Genomic DNA, 6,840 nt, shown 5'->3' on the forward strand with positions numbered 1-6,840 from the left:
TGTAACTGTGTGCACAAAGGGATGCATAACGAAGGCTCAGCCTGCTCAGGTCCAGTCTCATCACTATTAAGTTAAACTTTTATTAAACATTAGCTCAGATAAAACATATTTAAAACATATATAAGTATTAGTATTGTATATTGTATTGCTGTAGAATCTTTACCTTACAAAATAAAGCGCCTTCAGGTGACTGTTGTTGTGCTTTTGGTGCCATATAAATAAAACTGAATTGTAATTGATTTAAATTAAGCAGTGAGGCATCTTCCTGCAGCTCAGCTGGACCTGCTGTTGGCTCATGTAGCACAATATGTACTTTATTATTATTATTTAGTCTGAATAGTGAGTGTAAGCACCTTCACACTATAACGAGCACGAGGACGGTGCTCATTTATGTTTGCCTCATAATGGAATATGAAATGCTCTGTCGCTCGTTTCATCAGTAAGCTGACTGTCCTTCATTATTATTTCAGCATTCACAGAGCAGGCTGAGAGGAAGAAAGGCCTTTTCAGTATTAAAATGAATATGTTAAACTTCTGGAAATCACCTTTTCTTTTTATCATGTCTGCATGTTTGCATCTGAGAATTTAAACCTGGAAACTTGAAGTTTGTTTTCTGAAACTTGCTGTGATACAAAAACTGTCCAGTTCCCTTTTCTTAGAAAGAGACATGCTTCTTGTGTTTTTCTTCTTTAACACACAGTTAAGGATCGAAAAGGTTAAATTTAATCATCAGCTGCTGGACAGTAAATTACAATAGAAATTATTCTGAAATACCCCAAATTTGCTAAAGCAGTTTCTGTGACATCTGTTTGTACCCGAGGCTGTGACACACATGCAGGTCCAAACACTGTTCAAACAGATGTTCCCTGACAAACCTTTGTGTGTATGTTTTAGATGGTATTGAAAAGGCCGGCTAGCTTTGTGCAGTCTTTGCTGTGTCTCAGCTTTTTTTACCTCCCTTCTTAGATTTGCTGTTTTGACTGCATACACATATTCCCAGTTAAATACAGCTACATGAAGTGATTTGTGAGTATGGTGTAACCATATAGAACAAAAGGTTGTGCGTTGTAGGTCGTCGTCCTGGCTGCGCAGCACAGAGGGAGGGACCATCAAACACGTTATCCTGACAGCTAACTGAAGCCTGGTTCCTGATGTGCTCAGTTTCAGTTTTTCTCAACACTTCTCTGTACAAATTCTACAGGAAATGCTACACAACTACGTGTGTGCAATGAGTGCTACCAAAGAATGTAACAGAAGAATAATCCAAACTTTAACATGTCTCGCACTTTACCTTCAACAGTCCTGTAGGACATAATGACTTCCTCTCTTTCCTTGCATCACTCAGTTTGCTGACTTCATGTGTGGAGTCTCTGCTTACCTTGCTTTCTGTCCTTGATACACTTTGTGACCAATGGGGGCTCGTCCGGGATTGGTAAGGTTACAATTTGCCTCACAACGTGACATTTTCACAGGACCACACGTGTAGCCTGAGTAAAAAGCAGACCTGCACCGTACTCAACCTCACTGAGTGCATGAATCACGTAGAAATCAGAAATGCATTGCTTATGCGTGCTTGTGTAGCTTTTATGCTATTTAATGTCAGTTATTTTAGCTTTTTATTACATTTCTGTGTTTTAGTCTGGTTGTTAAAGAGGAGGATCTCATGCTGCAGGCTTAATAATGCCCAGGCCTCTTCAAAGCAGGTTTTTCTTTTCTTTTAAATGTTTTTGTGGGATTTGCAGATTGTTTGACTGATGATTTGTGTTTTATATTAAGCTGTCGGAGAGCTATGGAGAAGAGCACAACAACGATGAGACACAAAGAAACACTAACCGATCACTGTTTCATCATATCCATCTTCCTGCTAAAGAAAACCACTTAAAAAACTGACGCCTGGTCCCGTCCATCTGTCCTCTCACATCCTTCTTTCTGTATTTATCTTTCACACACAAACACACACAGAGAAAGTGTGGGCGTGTTTTGGATGCCTGCTCTGTTTGGCAGTTAACAAAATGTCACATGGATGTCACTGGGTTTTATAATCTGGATACCAGAGAACATAATCTCCATTCTAATTATGAGAGGAGGAAAAGAAGGAGGAGCAGAGCGGGAAGGCATCTGGACAGACTGGAAGGAGATGGAAGAAGCACAATGTGAGCTGCTGTTGGTGGTGAGTTCAGGGGCGGTACTGCTCTGTTACGTCACACATTTTTCAGGGTTTTAAAGGGAGTGGGCCTTTTAACTATGACATAGCCAATTTACCCAAAGACATAATAAACTAAAACAAGAGAAATTATTTAAAGAGCTGAAGATTAACAACAAGTTTTAACTTTAAAACCTGCATTAAGCAGAAGAAATAACATAAAATCACTTAAACTACAGAGCATAGTGTAATCACAGTCAAGCAGAGTTAATCCTGCTTCCAGAGACAATAACCACCAGCAGCCAGAATAAAAAATAAAACTAATGAAACAACAACAGTAGATTCACTTTGTTGTGTTTTGATAAGCACGCCTTTGATTGGTTGCCCTAACAGGACGCCACTGACATGCGTAACACAATTTCACCCACCAATTTGTTGACTTGATGTCTGCAGTCACATTTATCTACAGTTATCAGCAAACAATACAAACCTTTGTTAGAGGCTTGTGACATAAGTCCCAACGATGCCACCGGACTAACCCACGGTCATATGGTCACACTGGCTCAGGTCAAAAATGCTTCAGTCTTTAAACCTGCTGAGTTCATGCAAAGCAAGAACCAGCTGCTATTTCACCGAGGGCACTGCTCGTATTCAAGCTTTAGCAAGAAACTCACTTTCAGGACCCTGAAGATGCAAATTACTAATTAATCAGTTCAGTTCAGTTTCTATTCATTAGTGTAGCTGAACTTAAAGGGTCATATTCTCTCTCTTCTGTCCTGCAATTCTGAATAGTGCTCCAAAAAAAGAAAGGGAAGAAGAAGAATATAATAACTCTAATTTCATGGATCCATCCATTATCTTCAATTTTTCCATTTCAGGGTTCAGGGGCTTTGATCGATCTGGTCTAAAATATCATAAAACAAAAATAATTTTTAATAATTTAAAAAAAATCTAAAATATTTACCCAAACTGTAAGGCTTCCCTCTCTAATGGAACAGTGTACTGGCAAACAAACATCTCTTATTGAACTATAGGAAGCTTTTATAATGAGCTTGTGCTTCTGTGATTCAGCCATTAGCAGCATTAATGGATATAAGGAATATAAATATAAATATAAAAGACAGAGAGTATGGAGAGGTAAAAATAGGGGATGGGGGCGGCTTTGAGGTAAAGAGGAAGGGAGGGGCAGGAGGTATACGGAGAGAGAGAGAGGGAGAGAGAGAGACTACGATAAAAAGGCTGATGTCATCTCTGTGAAGCAGCCAATCCGAGAGCAGCAGAGAGGGAAGGAGGGAGGGAGAAGAGGCAGAGCTCAGAAGGGTGTGTTTTCTGTACCACTGCAGCATCAGTGCAAAAAACGACAGGAGGAAAAGGCACGAGTCAGTGGACTGGACCGAGAAACAATACAGAGCTAGAAGAAGAGCCACGGAGAGGAGCCTGAGAGGAGGAGACACATCAAGAGGAGACACCTGCAGAGGTAGGACTAACACTGAAGCATCCCAGGCTTCTGCTGGTGTCTGGGTTTCCATCCATGAATGTGTGTGTCTGTGTGTCAGTGGGTTGGAGATCAGGGCTGGAGGCTCTAACGGTGTCTTACATAATAGGAAGGCAGGTAGTGTGTGAGCGACTGTGCTGAGATACTAGACAAGTGTTTGTGTGTCACTGTACATACATGTGTGGGTGTTGGTGCGCACTTCCTCCTGTCTGTGATTTCACCTTTTGACTCAAACATGCTCGGGTCAGTAAATGTTCACTCGTGATGTTTGTGCGGAGGTAAATCCATCTGTAGGGAGTGTCTGACCTGATCCAGCTTTTTAATATCTGATAAATCATCTGCGGCCGTGTGTTTTTATGAATATTGAATGAAATGCTGCACTATACCACATTATCGTGTTAAATTATTCACTGCTGCTCTGTAGCACGCTTCCTTTCATGCTAAAAGTCTCTGCCAGGAATGATTTAGTCTGATCTTCATATCTCCAAACAACATAACTGCAATTCCCATCTTGTGTCCATGCCAGCTTCCAGGCTGCTGTCCGCCCGTGGCCTGGTGCTGAATGGTGCTGTTTCCAGGTTAACAGGGTCTTTGGTTTGTCCAGTTAGCGGTCCAAAACCAAGAACATATTCAGTTTATCAGCATTTATGACCAAGAAACGTGTAAAAGAAAGTGTTTCCTGTAGCTCAACTTCTCTCTGAATTGGGGGATGAAATGCAGGAAGAGAAAGCTGTGTTTGTCCTTTGCTTCTGTTTACTCTGGAATTCCTCCTTTTCCTCATGGCAACATCATTTAGGCCTCTTTGTCATTCTTTGCCTGCATTGTGGAGTTTTCTCACTTAAAATTAGGCCAGAACCTGAGAGCAGGAATAAGAGAGAGGAGGTGGAAGGAGAGCTGAAGGAGGGGAAGTTGATAAGGTGCAGAGTTTGAGTGAAACGGGAGGTGAAGGATTTAGCCCAGAAGAGCCTGAATCCAAAAAGAGCAGAGGAAATGAGAGGATGTGGAAGGTGAGAGGGAGCCTGGACTGGGATGAGAGGAGGAGGAGGAGGAGGGATATTTAGGGCTGAGTGGCGTAGGAGGATTTTTAGCCCTTTTCTCTTTCTCCCCTCCCCAGATCTTTGGCAGCAGTCAAACTGACTGAAACCATCTGCCTGCATTTTTTATTCAGGCTTTTGTACTTACAGTAGACTACCTCCAGACAGCCACATGAAAAAAATATGCATCATGAAAGGAGCGCTCTGCACAGCCCTGTTCTCAAGACATGACTGCAATAATTAACAAATGATGTTTTTAACCTTTACTGTTCTTTGAACAAAAGTATCCATCTTTTGTTTTTGCTGCCAGTAACATGAAAAAGTAGCTTCCCACTGTTTTGCAGCACGTCTTCTTTAAAAGATCCGTTTCTGTGCTTTGAAAGTCGACTGTTTCCTGCCTCAGACTCAGTTCGAGCGTCTTCTGTCATGTTTAGTGGAGAGGAAGCAGCAGCACTGACGCATTTCAGACTGAGCTCAGTTCCAGCTCTGCGTCTGCTTTTCGTTCTCGTGAATGAGTTTGAACTTATTAAAGTGATTCTGACAGGAATTCCCTTAAACAGACTCGTGTCTGTGTGCAGCGCCTCACTGCAGACGGGTCGCTGAATTTTTAATGATATTAAGTTGTGCAGATGATGAAGTTTCTCTATTTCACAATCAGACCATAACCTCCCCGTCTTTTCTTCTGAAAGCCTTTCTGAGATTTTTGTTTTTACCCTCAATGAAATACATTAAATTAAATTTAAAAATGTATAAAATAAAAATTAAGTACATATATATTGTTGAAATTAGGAGCAGCTCTTTTTAATTACACTGACACTCACTGTCCTCTTGTCTTAATGTCGACAACATTTATGAAACTAAGTGAACGATATCTGCAGAACATTGATTTGATTTTTTACAGAAAAATGAAACCAGCTAACCCTGTGTGCGCCGCTGGTGACGTGGTGATTAAATCACTTCTTCATCGATATATTTCTGTGTTTTTGCTTTTGTATCATCCAAACATTATGACACTTTAAATTCTTTAATATAGTTTTCTATAATGACACCAACCCGTACGTTGCAGAGAGCCAGCTGATAAGAAATGATATGAAGCTGACAGCAGTTACAGAGTGTGCGAGTGCTGGGCGCTCGGTGCTGTCCAACAATGTGGCCCATCTGTAAACATCTGTCACAGTTTCCAGGCTGGGAGCAAACATCTACCGAAGCGTTGATCCAGACGCGGGATCTTTGGAGTGTTTGAGGTAAAAAGGATATCATCACTTTTACAGACATGGGTAAAGACTCTTCACACATCAAAAAATTCAACTTTACGCAGCGTTTCTGAAAATAATATCAACGTAAACTCTGTGGCAGTTTCTCCTCAACTTTTTGTGACTTTTTATAAATAAATATTTTCACATAAATATTCTCCATTAATCGTTTTCTGACGTCCCGAGCAGCATTTAGCAGCTCTGCATGCAGAACATGTCAGAGGAACGATGCGGTTGTTTAGCGGAGACTGTTTAAACCTGTTTAAAAGCGCTCTGACTGAAGTTGTTACTGAGAGTAATTCTGGGCCCTCGGGCAAGCCTCGGTGTCTACATCCCTACGTTAGCATGCAGACTGGGAGGACAACCTGAATTTGTCCCAGCAGGTCTATCAAGTGGATCAAAGAATGAGCAGTTTGGACTAAAAGGTTTCAGCCGCAGGTCCGCAGGTCAGATGGAGGTCTGGGTGCAGAAAATAAGATTAGTCTGAATTTAGCTCTTTCTCAGTTCCTCTGTCCGTCTTTGCTCCGAGCGTCGTCTGTGATTCTCTTTGTGGCATTTCTCATCCATCTTCATCCATCTCGCTCTCACGCCCCCGCTCCCTCCCCCTCGAAACATCTTTCCTCTCTTTTGACCTTTCGTTCTTCCACATCGCCTTTTTTCCATTTTACCCTCAACAAATGAGGTCTTTGTGTTTAGAAATTAAGGAATGCCCTTAACACCCCCCTCCCATCTTTTCCTCCTTCCTTTTTCGAGTGTGTGTGGAGATTGGGGGGTGCGTCCATTAGCCCGGATTAGAGCCTGTAGGCAGGTTTTAACAGCCCCTCTGTGTTTGGGGCTTTAATCTCTTCAGAAGCAGCTAATCTGACTTCACTGGCTTTAACACACACACACACACACACACACACACACACACAC

The 6,840-nt window shown here is 41.7% G+C and overlaps 1 long non-coding RNA gene across 1 annotated transcript in view; it reads left to right on the forward strand.

Moving 5' to 3' along the window:
- The first annotated feature begins 3,426 nt into the window (after nt 1-3,426).
- The window catches only part of LOC102205697 (uncharacterized), a 19,693-nt gene continuing 16,279 nt past the window's right edge, over nt 3,427-6,840 (forward strand). The window contains exon 1 of the long non-coding RNA XR_312367.1: nt 3,427-3,620. This is a non-coding gene — a long non-coding RNA (uncharacterized LOC102205697). The remainder of the gene's footprint in view (nt 3,621-6,840) is intronic.

This window comes from Pundamilia nyererei, unplaced genomic scaffold (genome assembly GCF_000239375.1).
Source record: "Pundamilia nyererei isolate P.nyererei 1_Seehausen unplaced genomic scaffold, PunNye1.0 scaffold00495, whole genome shotgun sequence".
NCBI lineage: Eukaryota > Metazoa > Chordata > Actinopteri > Cichliformes > Cichlidae > Pundamilia > Pundamilia nyererei.